The sequence below is a fragment of the Podarcis filfolensis genome (assembly GCF_964270895.1).
Source record: "Podarcis filfolensis genome assembly, chromosome: 2".
In the NCBI taxonomy this organism is placed as follows: Eukaryota; Metazoa; Chordata; class Lepidosauria; order Squamata; family Lacertidae; genus Podarcis; species Podarcis filfolensis.
The window spans coordinates 30,959,774-30,982,369 of record NC_139605.1 but is presented as its reverse complement, the minus strand read 5'-3'; the positions used below and the strand labels follow the sequence as shown (position 1 = coordinate 30,982,369).

The window sequence follows — 22,596 nt, the reverse complement described above, 5'->3', positions numbered from 1 at the left end:
TCCTTTTTTTAAAAGTTAGATAAATTTAGAGAGATACTCCTTTGTGCCGTTTCCTTATCGAATAGGTCTGCCTTTGCTTTTTAAAAAAATGTTCATAAAAAGGGATTTTTAAAAGTAAGCAGGAGTCTAATTGTTTCCAAAGCCCTGGTATGTTAGCGTAAAATGTACATAATGAAAGTTGTACAAATCAGGGCTGCTGGCTCTCAAATTCAAACAGAAGTTGTAGACTCAGCAGCTTCTCCATAGTTTACAGTGGGTGGGTGGGGACCTCAGGTCTGGGTGCAGAATATGTCCCTCTGACCTTGCCTCTGACCCCTAGACCACCACCCCCATTCAGGTCTTACTCTTCACCAGCCCTGCTGTGTGTCCACCTCAAGAGCTTTTGCCTAGCTAGAGTGGGTCCTTTCTCATGCCTTTTGCTTGCCTTCATGGCAGATGGAAATACATGGGCATGTGTACAACCCTTTGGCTTTCGAATGGCTGGGAAGGAGCCTACTGCAGCCCATGGAAAGTTGCCCAGAAGGGCATGCCTTACCCTCTTACATTTCCCCCCGATAAAAATAGGGATGTCCTATTACAGCCAGATGGGTGGGGTATTAATAATATAATAATTTTATTATTTATACCCCATTCATCTGGGAGGGGGGTATACCCCAGCCACTCTGGGTGTCTTCCAACGTATATAAAAATAATAATAAAACATTAAACATTTTAAAACCTCCTTATAAAGGGCTGCCTCCAGATGTCTTCTAAAGGTTGTATAGTTACTTACTTACTTCCTTAGCTCAGGGGTCACATAACTCAATACACTCCAACATCTCTCTGATGAAAATAGAGACGTCCCCACAAACATTTCTCTGATGAAAATAGGGATATCCTATCCTAAGAAAAAGCAGGACATTCTGGGATCAAATCAGAAACTGGGATGGCTTCTGTAATTCTATGACTGTCCCTGGAAAATAGGGACACTTGGAGGGTCTGGCAGGCTGAAGAAAGCTCCCCCCTCCTGCTTCACAAGGCAGAAAATGCAAGAAATCTCAACACACAATAAAGAAACATATGTTGCACATAGTTAGGTTTAGTTTCTGGTTTTGTTGCTATTAGTCCCAGTGTGGTAAAAATATTGATGGTGTGTAGTCTAAGGATTCAGGCCTAATTAAGGGTCCCTCAGCGTGCCTGGAAACCAGGCAAAAAATAATGCTTGGTGCTACTCAAGAGATAATAAATGGAAAAGAAAGCAATGCATAATGTGCACAGCAGAAGCAAGCTTCTCAGCATTCCACATCAAAACAGATTCCCCAAACTGGGAGTGTATCAAAAGCCACTTGATGTGGAGAGACATGCTGTATTCACACTTGCCAGTTGCCAACAGGAGAGGAACCGAGAAGTGCTGAAATGTGCTTGTGCCGTGCAACTCAAAAGATGGTAAATACTTGTTTATCAATAATATTTAGGAAAAAGGCCACACACCATTTTGCTCTGGCTGTGAAGTTGTGTTGGAGTGTTCTTGAGCCTACAGCACCAGTCACACAAATGAGTTCCATGTCAAATGCATTATTTCCAACAAAGCAGCTTGCTGAGAGGCACTTGATATGCATTTATGTTCCCCCGAACACCATTCCTTCTGTGCACTCAATCCTCTCCTTTTTTTTTAATGCTCAGTCAGGCATTCGGCGAGAGAAAATACTTTATTTCTCCACTGCTCTGTTTCTCTGCATTCAAGCATACACAGTTTGACGTTGCACCTTTATTTATGAAACTGGACTGTTGTGTCTTTCATAATCCATAGCTAGCAGGGATTGTGCAAAACGCAAATATGTTGCACATATTTCTGCAAGTGTTTCTATAGAGGCATCGACCAGATTGGCACCCAGATGCAATTGTGTGGGTACACGAAGTTCTCCCAGTGCTGGAGAAGATAGCAATCAGTGGGGCAATTTTCATTGTGAAAGGGGTTAAGCTCACCTTTCCAGGTGCTATGGTTCCAATCCTAATTGGCCCCACCTGCACGCAGCTGCCTTTTGCAACATTTTAAAGAGACAGGAGATAACATTACAGGATTCCGCCATGACACCTAGTCTTCTGTCTGCATCCAAAATGGTGTTTGCTACAAAACCTGAGGTTTTAGGTACTGCAGCAAGAAAATCCATCTTTTGCCATAAAATCCAATTTTCAGTTCTTCTAAAAATTGGAATGTTCTGATTTTAAAAAGCTGAACTGTGATGTAACCCTCTTCAGGGATTGAGTATCTGTAGATGATGACTAATGTGTGAGGGAAGCAACAGGGTCCTTTCTGCTACCAATACAAACAATAGAATATCTGTTATGAGTCCAGTGATAACCTTGAATACGGGGGGTGGGGCATCTATAGAGAAGTTTCTAATGAATTGCTCCCCGCTTCAGCCATCCCCATATGCAGAAATACATACTTAGTATCCACAGATGCTGAATGACTGCAAAGAGCTGCTGCTTTCATTCCTTTTCAGTTTTATGGTGCCAGCCTTGCACAACTTGTCACCTGCCAAGTCAAATACAGTCAGTCAACCATCTATGGTGGACTGCCAGAGGCTCAGTGAGCATCCTGGTTTAACTTGCCTGCCTGGAACCATTCTCCATATGTTACATCACTGGTATTTTCAGTATGAGGAGCAGGTATAGTCTTTGCTACAATCCCATTAAATGTCACTGTTCACCGTCCGCTTCTTGGCTTCCTAGAGCAAAATCAAGAACAGTTTAAGAACTGTGATCACCTTGTGCACAGTGATATGTGCATCATGCTTCTTTCTGGCCACTTCTTCACACTTCTTCACCATCAGAAGATCATCCCCTCCTGCCCCCCCCCCAGCAAAAACAAACAAACAACTCAAACAACAACAGTGGCTTGGATCATGGTTTTCCTTCTATGAAAAGAAGTTCACAGAATGAAGCTTTCCCTCTTCGCCATTCTGTCCACATCCTCCCACTCAAAACCTATTTCTGGGGCTTGGGGAACCCTTGGTAATTGCGTGGGATACAAGAGGCTGAAGAGGAAGACGACTTTTGATGGAAATCACATCCCTCCTTATGTGGATGATGGAGCAACTTAGAATACTAGTCAATACATTTTTGATCAATGTTCACCAATACACCTAAAGAATCACACACATGCAGACATCATGCATGTTGTCTGCTAGTAAAAATGAAGGACCTTAAATTTCAAAACCAGACCACTACTTTACAACCATTTCCAAACCCCACTCAAATTCCCATTCTTTTGCCTGGGACACTAGATAAAACACATTGCAAGACAGGTATATGGGTGAAAATGGCACAGATTCCTCATTTCTTTATGTAATAGCTGCATGTGCAAAGATTATTTCCCCATGTACTATGGCTTTGCACATAAAGTATACAAGAAACTGTTTGATTACCAATTCTAATAAAACTAGGTAAGCTTCTTGGCTAGCGTTTGATCCTTCATAGGGCACACGCCATTGCACCTATGGGATTCTCGTTTATTTCAATGGCTGTCTGCACTGGATAAAACTTGGAACACTTCCACAGTTGATTCCTTAAGTTCCTCATGAAATAACAATCTCCTCTGAGGATGTTTGTGCAGTGCAATTAATGGCTGAATAAGGAAAATGGAGAACAAGAGTCGTACAATAGGTAGTCCCAAATGACCTCCTGCATCAACTGCCACTGAGACAGGCTGCTGTGGGTTTATTCCTAATAACAAATTCCACTGGTTTCTAGGGGAATTGTCAAGAGGAACACAGAATTTCCTGATAGCTGTCAGCATGTGGTCCTAAAAGGCAGTCATCCAGATCTGGAAGAGCAGCGTCAAGAATTCTACATGTCCCTTTGTGAAGATTTTCCCCAGCACCACTGCTGTTAACCAACTGTTTTATGAACCCAAGAGGGAGTTGCAGTCTAACATTGAGAGCTACCATGGGAAAACTGAAGTGGAAGGCCCAATTACACATGTGTCATCAAAGCGCTTTGCTAGATTTCAAGGGAGCTTTTAAGGTTAAAAAGCATTTGTTTAGAATGCCTCCAGATCGGCAATAAAAATGGGATGTCCTTTATTCACAGAAGTTTGCCTTTTTACCACCTGCCCAGCACTGTGGGGGAAATAAGATAGCCAGAAGCACCCCATATGGTCTGTTTGACTTCATCCCACCTCCTACTGCCAGGCAAAGCACAACAGTGCTCAGCAGACTGCATGTGCATTGGGATAGAAAGAATGGCAAGATCTTGGCATGGAGTACTACACTGTTTCTGTCTATCTGCTGGAAGCCTTCGTGTACATTTCTGGGTGCAAATTGCCCCCAAAGGTGTGTTATTTCTGCTGAGTTCAGCATCCCAATTACTAGTCATTCTCATTCACACACCCCCACCCCCGCTCAAACTTTGACCTTGTCAAAAGGGGAATAAACACACCTTCTGTGGTCCCCCTAAGCTACCACATTAATTTTTGCTCAAGCACTTATCAAGAGATACTCGGGATCTCATTATGTTGTATTCTCCCTTCTGCAATCCCAGCATCATCCACATTTTTTTCCACACAAAAACGTTGTGGGCAGAGTTAAAACTGTCTGGCCATGAATGATTCTCCTCTTTCTGAGATAGAGAGAAAATGAGGAAAAAGAGATTCCAGTATTTAGAAGAGGGGAAAACCAAGGACTGCAGTGTGATTTTGAGACCAGATGATATGAAATATTGTGACGTTAGGAAGTTCTTTTTTAAAAAGACTATGAATAAAACAAAATGGGTACATCAATAGTCTAGCTCCTTTAACTGTTTCCTCCAGTGTACTGTTTTATTCAGAAGTCCCACTCAGTTGAGTGTTTGCTCCCAAGTAAGCGTGCCTAGGGACGCGGGTGGCGCTGTGGGTTAAACCACAGAGCCTAGGGCTTGCCGATCAGGTGGTTGGCAGTTCGAATCCCCATGACGGGGTGAGCTCCTGTTGCTCGGTCCCTGCTCCTGCCAACCTAGCATTTCGAAAGCACAAAATGCAAATAGATAAATAGGTACCGCTCCGGCGGAAAGGTAAACGGCGTTTCCGTGCGCTGCTCTGGTTTGCCAGAAGCAGCTTGGAAGCATGACCTGGAAGCTGTACACCGGCTCTCTTGGCCAGTAAAGCGAGATGAGCACCGCAACCCCAGAGTCATCTGTGACTGGACCTAATGGTTAGGGGTCCCTTTACCTTTACCTTTAAGCATGCCTAGGACTAAAACCTTACAGCATGGGTAGATAAACTATGGCACCTCAGATGTTGCTCTATGACAGCTTCCATCATCCCTGACCACTGGCCCTGCTGATAAGTGTTGCAGGCCACCAACATCTGGAGAGCCCCAAGTTGGGTATACCTGGCCAACCTAATAAGGTGAGACAGTACACCCATTGGGTTGTATTCAAAGGAAGTGCTCAGGAGAACATTTCATCAGCACAAGGGTTTCTCCCCATCTCCTCTTCTCCCCACCCCCACCCCCCGCCCCGCCCCGCCATTATATGTATCCTCAAGACACAACAGAAGTACTACTCAGCATGGTGGGTGAAGAATTCAGTTTGTTTCATTCTTTAAGCTAACTAAATTGCAGTTCCCAGAACAGAGGGAGAACCGAAACACAGCTATCCTTCAAAATACTTGGCTGCCTGAATTTTGCAGTACAGTTCTTCAAACCTAAACATATCCATATGTACATAAAAGTGCATATGTTAGTAGAAATAACATATAAAGTTGCTCACCAAAATGTGTGCATTGGGAAAAACTGCAAAGAAAAATGTGTGGGTTAAAATAGATGAGCACAAAAACTTGCATGTTAGGAAGACATGTACATCTAAATGTGTGTGGGGCGAGTATTAGGAGAAATGTGCACTGCTGGATTTTTCTAAAGTTGTTTTTTTATTAAATAAAAAGCAAACTGATGCAGAAGTGTGGTGACCTGAATTGAAGACTGGAAAAACAAGAAACAGAGGGAAAACTTGGTACTGATAGATTCGTCGCTCCCTGCCTGCAACTGAGGCTTCCTCAACGTTTGGTAGGCAGCTTCCCAGGCAGACTGACAGACTGCTTCCCAGGAGGAGAGGATTTGGCTTCCAGAATGCGACATGTGCAGAGATCGCCACCAGGATTAACAGCGTTGCTTTACAGGACTATAGTTTTTCTTATTATTATTATTATTTAAAGCAACAACAACAGAGCTCTCATGGGCAGCCACAGAAGATAGCACTTAGAAAACTAAAATGTTTCAAATCCCCCAATTCAGGTGCTGTTTCTGCTATGGCTTTTAAAGGCAGAGAATATATGGGACCTGCGTGCAGGAGACACACGTTTGTGTTACCTAAATTAAATTTGACAGCGCTGCTGCAGCTGAACATTCAAGGGGGAGGCTAGATTGGAAACTTCATGTGAGGAGGCGCTTGCTCGTATCAAGTGAGTCTCCCTATTAATTAATTAATTTCATTTATGGCTTGCTTCCCATGAGGGGAAGCAATTTACAGTATAATAAAAAATATGTAAAAACAATTAAAACAGTTGCATATGTAATGCATATGTAAACACAGTTTCTCTCACGATCTTTCCAGCGCTATTTTTCCCTAGAAAAAGAGGTGCTGACTATGAACGCCTCCCTTGTTCTCTTATAATGGCAATGGCACCCACCTGAGTTCCAGTGAGTTCTGGTTGAAAAAAAGTCCTGTTTGTAATACAAAGGTATCCCATGGTGACCCTAATGCCCATCTCACAGAACTGGTTCAGGAGGACATCTTGTGTAGTCATCAAGATCAGTGGCGAAGCTGCATGCTCTGGCACTGGGGGTGGAGAGCAGGCAAGGGCGTGTTTGGCAGGCATCCTGGGGGCATGGCATGCCCCCCGCAGGGCGTGGCATGCATCCCAGGGCATGGCATGCTGCCCATGGGGGCATGGCGTGCGTCCTGGGGGCGTGGCGCACCACCCACAGAGGCATGGTATGCGTCCTGGGGGCGTGCTGCCTGGCGCAGTGGTGGTGCGTGCCATGTGTCTGGGGGCAGCTGTGAAAGTACCCCCCCTCCCTGATGGTGCCGGGGCGGTACGCTCCTCCCACCCCACGTTCCTCCGCCAGTGATCAAGTTGTACTATGGCTAGGAGATCGTATGTTGCCTCTTTGGGGGAGGGGGATATCTGCTAACTGCCCATACCATGTTTTATGCTGTAGCAGGGCCGATTTCGGTTTGAGGAGGCCCTAAGCTACTGAAGGTATTGGGGCCTTTATATGTCCAGCTGTCCTTTGTCAACAAATTGTCACTTTTTTGTGTTGAATATATGCTGTATGGTAATTTATGGACCTAATAGTAAAGGGCGGGGCCCATTATTTTCATCATAGGAGCCTGCACAACACAAAACACTGTTGTGTTACAAATAAAACACTCTATGGAGGTTTAATTTTATTTGTTTTTTATCTTATATTTTGGAAATGTACATCCAGGTTTTTTTTCCTTTACATTTTTTGGGGGCCCCCAAGAGAGTGTGGCCCTAAGCTATAGCTTGTTTAGCTTATACGTAAATCCGGCACTGTGTTGTAGCAATTTGGAGGGGGAGGAGTGGGGAAACAGAATGATGTGCAAATGGGAGCTACTCATAAAGCCAGAATGCAGATGGAGCGAAAATTTAGAGAGGTTGGGATGTTGAGTCATCAGTCATAAGGCCCAATGGCTCAAACTGTTCTCACTGTGGTCAAGAATTAAGGTCACTTCAGATGTTTCCTGCGTTGTGATGGTGTTCTTGTAGTGAGGGATAGTCAGTGCCAGGCACCCTTTGACTCCAGCATGTATTCCACAAAGGATTTTTTTTTGGGGGGGGAGAGAAGACACACCTGTTTGAGCCTTTGAGTCTTGAAAGATATATTTTTAGGACCCACCCTGTTATTGTGACAGTAATTTGCCTGAAACTGCATTTAATATTACTCCAAATTATACACCTCCAAAATAAAATAATCAAATAAGCAGATTAAAAAATCCCCACAAAGCTTTCTCTGAAAATCTCAGAGATCACTTTTCAATATTGTATTTTTAATTTCTATAACCTGTTCTGGAACCGTATGGCAAAGGATGAGTAAGAAGTCAAATTAATAATAATAATAATTTTTAAATTATAGAACATGGTAGGTCCCTCCCCTACCTCATAAAAATCCAATCTTTTCTTTGCAAGGAGGAAGTTTCTATTCACTGTGCCCCACCACGGTTAAAATGACAATGCATAGAGTTGGCTGGAGCCCATTTTTCTATCGCCTGCTCATTTCCAATGTACTTTAAAATTATTTCAGACTCAGTGGGGGGGAAAATGGCATTAGCAACTTTGTGAAGTACAGCAAGGTTAAACTCAGCTCCTTGAATAACCGGCATAAAATGAAAATGAGACTTCAATAATAATAAAAAAAACTCAAGAGTGAGAAAAGGGTAGATAAATACATAGTAGAGAAATGAAACATTAAAATTAAATGCCTATCATGGGTGGGTGAACCTCAATACAGGCAAAGTGTTTCAGATGGGAAGTCTTTTATCTGATGGGGAATTGGTTGATGAGAATATTAATGCAGTATCCCACAGTCCATTAGGAAAGCGCATGTCTGACGACTGGAGGTTACTGTCGTAATGTGACCCTTTTGAGAACGATCATCAAAATATGTATTTGCCGGTGTGCATAATTAATCACTGGTTCCCCCCTCCACCCCCTCTTACGTCTCCCATTTAAACTTAGTGGTAATGTTTTAAAGCCGTCTGCGCAGAGTGTGAGAAAGCAGCGTTGATGCAAAACAGATTCAAGGTTATCGCCATGATCTGGAGGTGCTGGGCTTCCAGTTGCATCTCACACAAGCGGTTCTGAAACGCTGTTTTGTCAGCTCATCCAGATTCAAAGAGCAGACTGTGGATTTGGCCCAGGAAATGCTGAAGGAGCAAGAGCAGGCAGCAAACCTCTAGATTTCAGCCTCCACTCACAGCACCTCCCAACATTTCTGATAGCCTTGTTTCTTTTCCTGTATTGAAGTGAAGGCACGGTTGTCTCTTGCCTTCAATAAGGTTGGCCTTTAGAGCACGTGAGGCTAATAATAATTACCTACCCTCAGAGGAATGCACTCTTTTGTTTCCTTGTGAGTCATTAGCCTTCTTCAGGCAATTAGGGCAAAGCGAACATATTTGGGGGGGGGGCAGGTGGAATCAGAGCACTAGACAGAAGGGGACAGCATGTTTTGCCACTAACCACCTGACCTCCTGCCTGCTGCTGCTTACCAGGAGATTGAAGGAGAGAGGTGAGGTGGTGGGGAGGTTGGTGCAATGCAAACACATTGTCAGGCATGCCTGATTTGGTGTGTTTGCACCACACTGGTCTCACCACTGCCTTGCTCTCTATTTCCCAATAAGAAGAACTGAGACAACAGACCAGACGCCAGGTGAACAGTGGCACCCCACCCCTCCATCTGCTAATAGTACTAGTATACTAGTCTCCACCCCCATTGTTCTGCCCAGACGCTGAGGTCCAGCGCCAAGGGCCTTCTGGCGGTTCCCTCAATGCGGGAAGCAAAGCTACAGGGAACCAGGCATTTTGACAAGGTGGAATTTATCAAATCACTCGGAGTTATGGCACGTCAAGTTGCATGTGATAAAAGTCCCTAAGTTTACATGGCTATTAAAAGCACAAGAGCATAAAGTTTGGCCATATTAGAAATTCACAGAAATTCCTGTCCAGTAAAGTACAGCAATTGTGTAGGGCTCAGCAAATGCAACGCTACAGGACATGCAACGCTTTCTGGAATGAGGAGGGGGGGATATAGAAGTCACCACAACCTGCTGCAGCTAGACAGCCATCTCCCTCACAGGGCCAACTGCCACCAACTGCTGTTTGGAAAGGAAAATATGAAAGCACATATCAAAGTTACCACAACCTGGTCTACACTGATCCCCACATTGGATATCCAGCACCCATGAAGTCTATGGTGAGAGAAGGCTGGCAGATTTCTATTCTATTTCTATTCCTTTCATGCAGTGATGGTCACCATCTGGGTCAGTGTATGCAGCAGGCATGTCTAAACGGGCTTCCTCCTATTTCCTTCAAACAAGCAAACCTTGGAAACCAGCTTAATTTAGGGATGGGCCCTAGTGGGAACCATGTTGGGGCTGGTTTGTTACAGGATGAGACTACAGACCATTCCATCTTGACTCCATGAAGTTTTTAGAGGCAGATAGGTATTTTGCTTTCAATATCTACACTGACTTTTTGACATAAACAGGGCCCTCAAACAGGAAAAAACAGATTCCCACACTTCACCACTGACTGGTGGGTGATGCAAAATGGCTACATCTAAGCTTCGTTAACCAACATTTGTCCCCAAAACAGTAGATTCCACAACCTCTTTTCAACTTTGTTCCAGGCCATGCTAAATGAAAGGATTATAATCTCTGACACCCTCAAATCCATTAAAAAAAAGATAATAAAATAAAAGCATGCAACATCTTTCTGTAACTTTAAAAAAAAAGGATAGAATGTTGCATAAACAATGGACCTTGTGGTAAAGGAAGAGTAAATATAATGTAAAGTAAAGTAAAAATTCTTAGCACTGCAATAGTCCTAAGGAACGCGTTTTATTGCATAATAGCTCTGTCATATGAAGAAGGCTCAGAAGCAGAGTCATGAAAGAGTAGCTGGAGTGACCTTTTCTTTAAGCTACGCAATAAAGTGTGAACCGTCAGCACAGTACATGGGCATTTAGCTACATGTCTCATTAACTTGAACAGAGACCTCACCTCTTATCTCCAAATATCACACTTTAAAAAGAATTAAAATTCAAATCAGAAGGCCTTGGGCGTTGTTGTTTTGTCCTAAAATGACATGAAATAAAAGATCTGTGAAAGAAGAATTTTTTTGGGGGGGGGGGTTTAAGCCCCACAGTGGGTTGGGCTGGGGTGAATTTTTATTTACAGTTTCACAGTGGAAAAAGTGCAACCAGAAAGGGGGGGGGGAAGGTGTTTGGAAATACTCGTTATTCTGGACCGCAAGGTGAAAAAACAGTACCTAGATACTTGAAGAATAATCAAAAGGCTTGTCTCATTAGCTTTTGTGGGAGAAGCTAGGAGAAAAACAGAACGGAAAGTATGAGCAATATTACTCTCTCGTATCCCACGGAGACATTTTTATGTTTCACTATAATTTAAAAGATACGTGGACATCTAAGCATTCAATATAAAGTATTCATGAGTGATCAAACAATACAGATTTTGGCTGCTCACATATTTTATTCAAATTATTTCAAGAGTCTCCAAAGGAGAAATTCAGAATTATAGTTGGACTAGGGAGGATGGAGGGAGGGAAGGAGAGTCAATTACAGCTACTCAATCTGCGTTAACTTTTAACGGCTTCTTTTATTTCTGCCTTTACACATTATACATACATTACCAGAACATGATTGTATATAGAAAATGTTTATGATTGCCAAAATCCTTTACAGCTTTTCTTACAGAATCACCATTTTTATTTGAAAAAGAAACTCTTTCTCCCCTCTTGTTTGCAATGTTTTAACTTTACGCCTACAATTTTCTGCAGCTGAATTTTGTATGGTTAGACTCTGAGTCCTGAATCAAACATTCCACCATTAGTGTAATAGTTTCAGAGAAAGCAAAGGCGTGTTGGTTGCTTTGTTTGTTTGTTTTGTTTTGTTTGTTTGTTTACCTCCCAGCTTTTTCTCCAAGGAGTTTGAGGTGGCATACATGGTTCTCCCCCTACTCATTTAATCCCTACAACAACCTTGTGCATTGTTGGGTGAAAAACATGGCGGCTCCCTTGGCCAATCTGGGAATGCTGCTGAGTGAGAGACTCTCTCAAAGACATGGCTGCCAAACTGCTTAGAGGAACAGCTCCACTGTGGCAACAGAAAGTTAAAGTGAATAAAGAAAAAGGGAAAACTGATGTCTAGTGGGATGCTGTTTGTTGACATGGCTCCTGCATGGTTTAAGTGAATTTTTACTAGTAACATCGCTGAAATGCCTAATTCTCTGGGTTGGAAAACAATTTTGTCCAACTCATAATGCTCTCTGATATTTCGCTGATTGAACAACATTGCATGTACTTTTGCAGGTTTTTCTTTTTCTTTTTAAGAACAGTCTTTAATTTAACTGCACGTATTTATTGCAAAAGAAGTTATTCTGCATTTGTCCTTCTTCCCTCCACCCTGCAAACTTGGCTTTGATTGCCAAGGTCCTAATTGCTCATTCTATTGCCCTTCCTTGAAAATGCCTCCTTCACATCAAACACAGTATCACATATTTCCATCCCTGGGCAGATAACATCCAGGCTAAATTGCTTGTCCTCAGGGAGAGTTTTGTTCATAGCACTCCACAGGGGGCAATGGAGAAAGTCTTGTGCTCATTAGCAAGGTACTAAAGCTTTTGATGTAAGGAGGATATTAAGCTTAAGAACCACAAAAGGTCTGCGCTTCCCAGAGAAGGAACATGCTAGGATTGGTCATGCTCAAGTTTCTATATTCTAACTAAATAAAAAATACGGGGAGCGAAATCACTGGAATTGTAACAGGATTGTCAGATAGATTTTTATATTAAAAGGTATGTTCCACTGCATTGGGGGGGATGCTCTGTGAAATCTTCTCTGCATTTCCCCTGAACACAATTTCATGTTGCTATCCTGAGGCCTGAAACCAGCACAGAAGCCTGCTCTCCAGTTTGGACTAACCAAGATCTGCTTGCTAATATTGTGTCAAATTGTGACTTCTTTGACATAAGTAAGTAAAGCATGTGTTGGGGTTCTGCTCATCAGGTAGCATAAGCATAGGATTCCCTTGTAGACGACCTCAGCGCCTGGAGACAGGCAGTCAAATCGTGTATGCATAGCAGTGACTAGAGAAGAAATGACCACTGGGAGGAGTGCAAAGAAAAGAAACGCCATGGTGCATCTGCAGCCTTCATCTGTTGGGAAACTGTACGTGCAGCTACTCACACAGAGTCAATTAAGGTTTGGCAGACAGCCAGAAGGCAATCTGAAGGAGTAAGTCTGCCTGGTTATAACAGAGACATGGAGACAACTCCCTGATTGGTCAAGCTCTCTCAAGGGAGTGATAATTAATGGCCTACCAACTGGAATGTGTTAGTCCGTGAGTTCAGTGTTCAGAGTTCTGTGTGTCAGTGTAGGAGTTGTGAGTCGTGTCAGAGAGAGCTAGCTAAAGATCCGTGTTCTGTTCCTGTAAATAGTCCACTGTATATAATAAACACCTAACTACAAGTTCCTGGTTCCTGCTTCGTCTATCCTGTCTGCAGCCAAGTCGCCAATTGCTTCCGTGGATTCTGCGTGTACTCTGCTAGGTCTGGCTAAGGTCCTGCAACTAATCGGAAAGTTGCGAAACACCAAATAGGTTTTACCAATATCATCTGCCCCAGCTGCAACAAAACATGTCTCTCCCACAACGGTCTCTAGAGCCACAGCAGGCACTGCAACTGTCCAACAGCTTGACCTCACCTCCAAAGGTGCACTCTTCCATTATATCCCAAGACCGACAGACAGATGCCAGCCTATTTGAATATTAATATCATTCCTTCCATTTCTATACCACATTATACTTTTAAGGGGGGGAAATCTCAAAGTGATTTAAAACACAATAAAACAACCCAGAATAAAACATTGCAGAATAAAATCAAATCTGAAGTATACATTCAAAGCAAGCTAATTAACAGGAAACTAAAATATTATCTTAACAATTTCATAATAAAACATCACAAAAGGGTGCCAGCTACAGAATGCACATTTAACACAGCAAAGTTAACAAGAAAATCGTCTTAAACATTTCAAAAGAAAACATTGCTAACGGAAGTAAAATATAAAAAGCACATGTAAAACAGCATAATTAACAAGAGAATAAAATATCGTAAGCATAGAACATACCTGCTGCTCTTGTCGCCAGCCCTGCCAATGGTGGTTCATGGCAGGCAGCGGCTGTGGAAGCTCAGGCTCAGTGACCTGGGTCTGCACTGAGAGACAGCCAAGATGGTCTCTGGCCTCCTCAGCAGCCTCAGCTTTTGTAGTCAGAGTCAATAAGGTTCCCGCCCTCCCAGGCCAGGTGGGAAAAGACCTGCAATGCAGGGAGCAGGTCTTCCAGGACTCACAGTCAATATCGCCAATGTCTCAAGCAAAAAAAAATGTATGATATCTCAAGTAATAACAATAAACGTGCAAATGGTGCAAGGGTGAAACTTCTGAATACACACCTTTTCTTATTCCCTATAATAAGGCTTTCATCCATTCATTCATTTTCATCCATTGCCTACTTACCTGGGAGTAAGCCCAACTCTACTCAGTTTCTGAGTAGACATATAGAAGATTGCACTTTAATTTAGTAATTGCTCATTTCTAGCTCTCATTATCACATTTTCAAATTGATGTTTAGAACCATGAACATACACCTTTATTTTACAAGAAGACGGGGGCTTTATGACAACCATCCAGTCAGCAATAGCCCTACCTGGAAACTATATAAATGTTCCACATGGGCCATATTTTTACACCACCCTACACATACCTTTCCTTAAAACGGTTTTAACAACCTTTTAATGCATCTCATTTCATGGCTCAACTACTATTACAACTTAATTCAATTTAAATTAAATATAAATTAATTCTGTTTCAAATACCTTGCTAACAGAGTCTTATATAGTCTGGGAATGGTAGCGACTAACTAACTAATGGATTCGTCATCATGAACACTTCATCCCTCTTCCTTTTTCTCCGGTTCTCCTGCCCAAGAAGTCCTACCAGCCATCAAGGGATAGGAGCCTCTTGCTTCTCTTCCTGTTTCCTAAAAGAGGTCAGATATGATCCCACTCACTTTGTCAGGACAATGGCTTTTAGTGAATCGGTGTCTGCAGTGCAGCCGAAACTTCGGGGCAATTAATTCACTAAGTAGACTGGAAAAGTGAGGGAGAAAAATCCAAATTTTGTGTTTTTATTTTGTGATTTTTATCCTGTGAACCGCCCTGAGACCTGTGGGTATAGGGTGGTACACAAATTTTAAAGTTGTTGATGATGATGATAGGAGGAGGAGGAGGAGGAGAAGGAAAAGAAGAAGAAGAAGAAGAAGAAGAAGAAGAAGAAGAAGAAGAAGAAGAAGAACTTGGTTGCTCTAAATCTAAAACAACAGCTAGGGTGGCCATGTCCCCCTAGCTGGTATTCCGCCAGAAGTATTAAGAGTGGTTCTGTCCTTCAGCACTTTCCAAGGTGCCAATGTGATGACTAGATAAAGACCAGTGACTAACTGAAAGTATGTTCCAGCTAAGGGAACTTGAATAAAGTGCTTGAGGCTCACAGGAGCTCACTTAGTTTCTAGATAAGCAGAAAGTACAAGATGTGCATTTTCTCCAGCTTTTTACATACCATATTTTTTGCTCCATAAGGCGCACCTGAACATAAGGCTTTGGGGGGGGGGGAATTCAAGGGGAAAAAATATGCGGCTCTTGGGGGCTTTTGCAGGAGGTGGGGGAAGTGAGAGAGTCTCGCTCTGTCCCTTCCCCCACCTCCCGCAAAAGCCAGAGATAGCCGTGTGAAGCCTCCCCAGGGCAGCGGGATGAAGGCTCCCTGCTGCCCTGCGGAGGCTTCGCGGGCTACCCCAGAGCTGCTCGATCCAAAGAGCAGGTCGGGGAGCAGCGGAAAGGCTGCGCACAGCCTTCCCGCTACTCCCCGGGGCTGGCGGTGGGGGAAGCGCGGCTTTCCCCCACCGTCAGCCCCACAAGCTCGGGGAGCAGCCTTTCCACTGCTCCCCGACCTGCTCTTTGGGGAAAGCCACCGCTGCTTTGGGGAAAGCCATCCTTTCTGCTGCTCCCCGAGCTTCCCCCCCCCCCAGCCCCAGGGACCACACATTCGCTCCATAAGACGCACAGACATTTCCCCTTAGATTTTAAGAGGGAAAAAGTGCGTCTTACGGAGCGAAAAATACAGTAGTTGCTAGTGTCTAGCCAACCATGAAGAGAAAGCATGATGATATCAGAGAGATCTTATGAAAGATAGCTCATTCAGATAGTGACCATCCAAAAGCAGCATTTTCAGTCTTCTGCTATGCTGATTAAAAATATATGCAAGGAAATGAAACATCAGCAGCTTCCCTCAAGTTGTGGAAGTTTGATGAAAGCCACCAGTGGCATGACTGCAAGTCATCAAAAGCTGCTTTTAGCAGTGATTTCAAGCTTCTCCTACCTTACATTGTTACTTAAGTAACTGGTACGCAGAAGAAGGACAGTGAGCAAAATACTAATATTTGTATTCATTTTCAAACTTGACTACTTATTCCTCCTCTCATCCCATGAGCCCAAGCAGGCCAAATTAACTCACAGCATGGCTTGACCCAATTCACACCAACCTGTCCATCTACTGGCGTCATATGACATCAGACACAGGACATGTAAGCCTGTGGAGCTAAACTGAAAAGGAAGAATTGGGAACACGTTCTAAGTGTGATCCTGATTGCTCCTGTGCCAGTGTGGTGTAGTGGTTAAGAGCGGTAGACTTGTAATCTGGTGAACCGGGTTCGTGTCTCCGCTCCTCCACATGCAGCTGCTGGGTGACCTTGGGCTAGTCACACTTCTCTGAAGTCTCTCAGCCTCACTCACCTCACAGAGTGTTTGTTGTGGGGGAGGACGGGAAAGGAGACTGTTAGCCACTTAGTGGGGTAGTGGGGTAGTGGTTAGTGGGGTAGAAGTGATTAGCTGCTCTCCCTGTGCAAAGGTCAGAGGGGGCAGGGCTTCTGTTGAAGTAGGTGATTAGCTGTTGGGAGGAGCTTATCAGAGCTTGTAGGGCAGCAGCTGAAGAAGGAGGGAAAAGGGTTTTCTTGTGTGTGTGTTTCTTGTGGCTGATTAGCTGCTCTCCCTGTGCAAAGGTCAGAGGGGGCAGGGCTTCTGTTGAAGTAGGTGATTAGCTGTTGGGAGGAGCTTATCAGAGCTTGTAGGGCAGCAGCTGAAGAAGGAGGGAAAAGGGTTTTCTTGTGTGTGTGTTTCTTGTGGCTGATTAGCTGCTCTCCCTGTGCAAAGGTCAGAGGGGGCAGGGCTTCTGTTGAAGTAGGTGATTAGCTGTTGGGAGGAGCTTATCAGAGCTTGTAGGGCAGCAGCTGAAGAAGGAGGGAAAAGGGTTTTCTTGTGTGTGTGTTTCTTGTGGCTGATTAGCTGCTCTCCCTGTGCAAAGGTCAGAGGGGGCAGGGCTTCTGTTGAAGTAGGTGATTAGCTGTGGGAGGAGCTTATCAGAGCTTGCAGGGCAGTGGCACGCGCCTAGCGGCGCGCGCAGTTTGCTCCATCTTTTAGATTTAGGGGAGCTAGTCTTAAACGTTTGTTGGGGGAGACCTAGGTATTTTGGGGGGGGATTTATTTGTCCTGTCTTCACGCTTTTTATGATGGAGGACCGCTGTAATCAGCTCCAACGACACGTTCTCAAGATGGAGGGTGAGGGAACAGCTGCAGTCGCCTGTGGTTCCTGCGCAATGTTTGCCATCTTGCCAAAGGTTGCAGGCAGCTTTACCTGCAGCAATTGCATGTTGATTGCCCTCTTAAAAGACAAAGTCCAGCAACTGGAGGAACGTGTAGCTACGCTCCAAAGAATTAGAGAGCTGGAGCTCTTCTTGGAAGCAACAGAGCACACCGTCTCCACCAAGGAGGAGACAGGGGACTCCCCTGAGAAGGAGGCTAGTTCACCAACACAGGAGCCAGATATATGGAGAAACGTGACTCAAAGAAGTAGGAGGCCCAGGGTTCGCTCTGATTGTTTAGAAATACACAATCGCTTTGAGGTCCTCTCCCCTAGCATGGAAGACGAAGAGCAGACTCCATTTGAGGATCTCTCCCTCATTACAGTCGATCAGGTATATGAAGACGAGCAGCAAAGTCAGCCCTCAGGGAATGTGCAGGCGACCTTGGAACGGACAGCTCACGGAAGAACCCCGACCAGACCTAAGAGGAGGCGTGTAGTGGTGATAGGGGATTCCCTACTGAGGGGAACAGAAGCAGTTATCTGTGGGCCTGACAAGATGTCTCGGGAAGTGTGCTGTCTCCCCGGGGCTAAGATCCAAGATGTAACTGAACGACTGCAAGGAATCATAAAACCCACTGACAAATACCCCTTCCTCTTGGTTCATGTGGGAACCAATGACACTGCAAGCAATAGCCTCCAGAAGATCAAAAGAGATTACGAGGCTCTGGGCAGGAAATTGAAGCAATTAAATGCACAAATTGTCATCTCATCTGTCCTCCCAGTTGAACGACGTGGCCCAGGGAGAGAGGGAAAAATAGTGGAAGTGAACAACTGGCTTCGCAAATGGTGTAAACAGGAACGGTTTGGATTCTTAGATCACGGAATGCAGTTTCTTGAAGATGGACTTCTGGCAAGCGATGGGCTGCACCTCACAACGGTTGGGAGGAATGTTTTTGCAAAAAATCTCAGAAACCTCATCAGGAGGGCTTTAAACTGACTAATGTGGGGGAGGGAGACAGTGGTCCTGAAGGTAGGAGTCTATCAATTGATGAAGATGATCATCCAAATGTCATAGACCGAATGGTGCAAACAGCACGCAGACCTAGTGGTGGGAGGAAAAAATCCTTAAATAAGAGACACGGGGGAATGATTAATGGACTTCAATGTCTGTACACTAATGCACAAAGCATGGGAAATAAAAAAGATGAGCTTGAGCTCTTGGTGCAGCAAACTAAATATGACATAATAGGAATCACTGAAACCTGGTGGGATAAGTCCCACGATTGGAATGTAATAATGGAGGGATACAATCTATTTCAGAGAAACAGACCAGACAAGAAAGGAGGAGGAGTGGCGTTATATGTCAGGGATGTGTATACCTGTGAAGAGATCCAAGATTTAGAACCTCAAAGCCAAAGTGAGAGCATTTGGGTCAAAATTAAGGGAGAGAAGAATAACAGTGACCTCATTGTGGGAGTTTACTATAGATCCCCAAGCCAAACGGAGGACATAGATGATGCCTTCCTGGAACAGATGGCCAAGCATGCAAAAGGAAGGGAGATAGTAGTAATGGGGGACTTCAATTACCCGGATATTTGTTGGATGTCAAACTCAGCCAAGAGCATACGGTCAAACAGATTCCTCACTGGCCTTGCAGACAACTTCATTGTCCAGAAAGTGGGAGAAGCAACAAGAGGAACAGCCATTTTAGATCTGGTCCTAACCAATGTTGATGACCTGGTTAGTGGGGTAGAAGTGGAAGGATCATTAGGCGCGAGTGATCATGCTCTTCTGAAGTTTACTATACAGCGGAAAGGAGCAGCCAAGCATACTAGGACACAATTTCTCGACTTTAAGAAAGCCGACTTCATAAAACTTAGGGAAGTGCTGGGTGAGATCCCATGGACAGTAATACTAAAAGGAAAGGGAGTTCATGATGGCTGGGAGTTTGTTAAGAGGGAGATAGTAAAAGCACAACTTCAGGCAATACCGATGAGACGGAAACATGGAAGGTGCCTAAAGAAGCCAGGGTGGCTATCTAAAGAACTTTTAACTGAGTTAAGATTTAAAAAGGATGTGTACAAAAAATGGAAAAGGGGGGAAACCACCAAAGAGGAATTCAAACAAATAGCCAGCACGTGTAGACACAAAGTCAGAAAAGCTAAAGCACAGAATGAACTCAGGCTTGCTAGAGAGGTTAAAAGCAACAAAAAAGGCTTTTATGGGTATGTTCGTAGCAAAAGGAAGAACAAAGAAACAGTGGGGTCACTCAGAGGAGAAGATGGTGAAATGCAAACAGGGGACACAGAAAGGGCTGAACTCCTCAATGCCTTCTTTGCCTCAGTCTTCTCCGATAAAGAAAACAATGCCCGACCTGAAGAATTTGGAGCAAATGATTCAGCAGAGGAAACACAGCCCAGAATAACTAAGGAGATAGTACAAGAATACTTGGCTAGTCTAGATGTATTCAAGTCTCCAGGGCCAGATGAACTGCATCCAAGAGTATTAAAAGAACTGGCAGATGTGATTTCAGAACCACTGGCAGTCATCTTTGAGAATTCCTGGAGAACAGGCGAAGTCCCAGCAGACTGGAGGAGGGCAAATGTTGTCCCTATTTTCAAAAAGGGGAAAAGAGAGGACCCAAATAATTACCGCCCAGTCAGTCTGACATCAATACCAGGGAAGATTCTGGAGCAGATCATTAAGCAAACAGTCTGTGAGCACCTAGAAAGGAATGCTGTGATCACCAATAGTCAGCATGGATTTCTGAAAAATAAGTCATGTCAGACGAACCTGATCTCGTTTTTTGACAGAATTACAAGCCTGGTAGATGAAGGGAACACAGTGGATGTAGCCTACCTTGATTTCAGCAAGGCATTTGACAAGGTGCCCCATGATATTCTTGTAAAGAAGCTGGTAAAATGCGGTCTTGACTATGCTACCACTCAGTGGATTTGTAACTGGCTGACTGACCGAACCCAAAGGGTGCTCATCAATGGTTCCTCTTCATCCTGGAGAAGAGTGACTAGTGGGGTGCCACAGGGTTCTGTCTTGGGCCCGGTCTTATTCAACATCTTTATCAACGACTTGGATGATGGACTCAAGGGCATCCTGATCAAATTTGCAGATGACACCAAACTGGGAGGGGTGGCTAACACCCCAGAGGACAGGATCACACTTCAAAACGACCTTGACAGATTAGAGAACTGGGCCAAAACAAACAAGATGAATTTTAACAGGGAGAAATGTAAAGTATTGCACTTGGGCAAAAAAAATGAGAGGCACAAATACAAGATGGGTGACACCTGGCTTGAGAGCAGTACATGTGAAAAGGATCTAGGAGTCTTGGTTGACCACAAACTTGACATGAGCCAACAGTGTGACGCGGCAGCTAAAAAAGCCAATGCAATTCTGGGCTGCATCAATAGGAGTATAGCATCTAGATCAAGGGAAGTAATAGTGCCACTGTATTCTGCTCTAGTCAGACCTCACCTGGAGTACTGTGTCCAGTTCTGGGCACCACAGTTCAAGAAGGACACTGACAAACTGGAACGTGTCCAGAGGAGGGCAACCAAAATGGTCAAAGGCCTGGAAACGATGCCTTATGAGGAACGGCTAAGGGAGCTGGGCATGTTTAGCCTGGAGAAGAGGAGGTTAAGGGGTGATATGATAGCCATGTTCAAATATATAAAAGGATGTCACATAGAGGAGGGAGAAAGGTTGTTTTCTGCTGCTCCAGAGAAGCGGACACGGAGCAATGGATCCAAACTACAAGAAAGAAGATTCCACCTAAACATTAGGAAGAACTTCCTGACAGTAAGAGCTGTTCGACAGTGGAATTTGCTGCCAAGGAGTGTGGTGGAGTCTCCTTCTTTGGAGGTCTTTAAGCAGAGGCTTGACAACCATATGTCAGGAGTGCTCTGATGGTGTTTCCTGCTTGGCAGGGGGTTGGACTCGATGGCCCTTGTGGTCTCTTCCAACTCTATGATTCTATGATTCTATGATTCTATGAGACTCCTTTGGGTAGTGATAAAGCGCGATATCAAATCCAAACTCTTCTTCTTCTTCTTTCCAGCCTCTGGTAGAATTTGGTGCTTTTCAAATCCAATGCCTTTTCCCATCGCCCTGCTAATATTATTTGCTTCACAGGCACAACTTGAATTCAAGTCACAATGGCAAGTGCATTCCAGGTGTGTTTGAGGAAGGACTATAACTCAGTGGTAGAGCATTTGCTTTGCATGCAGTTGCATGCAAAGTTCAATCCATGGCAGCTCCAGGTAGGGCTGGAGAGAATCCTGCCTTAAATCCAGGAGACATTACTGAGACTGCTGAACTAGAAGGAGCAGTGGTCTCACTCAGCAAAAGGCAGCATCCTAGGCTCCTGTGGGTTCTCAGTTCTTCCTGTCCAGCTGTACTTCAGCGCCTTGTAAATCTGGTACCTTTTCTGTCACCACAGTCTTAAAACAATGCTTTGGATAAATGCATATCCATGTTTTACACAATCCAATTTCCCTTTTGCCCCTTGTGTAATGATTTCCAGAATTATCTTGCATGTGAGGAATCAGTGTCTGATTTTTCACATAAAATGGACTGAGTGTCAGCAAAAGAGGAACAAATATTTGTAGTCTGAACATGTCAAGGTAGAGGGTTTTTTTCATAAAAAAGGCAGCAATTATTTATTATTATTATTATTATTATTATTATTATTATTATTATTATTATTATTATTTCTTCCTTAATGTGCAAATGTGACATCTCTTGAAACTCTCAACCCCCCACTTTTCTTGAAATATTCTTTTTCCTCCAAGCAAATGTGCCCAACCCCATTTTAGCTCAATATAATTTCAACAAGTAAAATGAAAAGCCAAGGCTGCTAGCTCTCTCTCTCTCTCTCTCTTTTCAGTTCTATTTGGTTGCAAATTTATTCTTGCTATCCATCGGAATGTTTTGTCTAGTGCTAAGCAGAGCTCAAGACAATGAATGTAGAACTCCTGTTATATTACACAAATTATCCTTCAAATGGAAATAAAGGCATTTTTTTCCTCACCAGAGAGAAAGAAACCTGTTCTAAAAATAATGTTCCAGAAAACATTTTGCTTTTCCTACGCTCTTCATTTTCTCTTTTATTAACA

At 43.8% G+C, this 22,596-nt stretch overlaps 1 long non-coding RNA gene across 1 annotated transcript in view; it reads right to left on the bottom strand.

Annotated features, from left to right (window-relative positions):
- LOC310757399 overlaps positions 1-21,467 on the bottom strand; it is a 495,892-nt gene extending 474,425 nt beyond the window's left edge. The window contains exon 1 of the long non-coding RNA XR_014545155.1: positions 21,280-21,467. This is a non-coding gene — a long non-coding RNA (uncharacterized lncRNA). The remainder of the gene's footprint in view (positions 1-21,279) is intronic.
- Between the last annotated feature and the right edge of the window lie 1,129 nt (positions 21,468-22,596).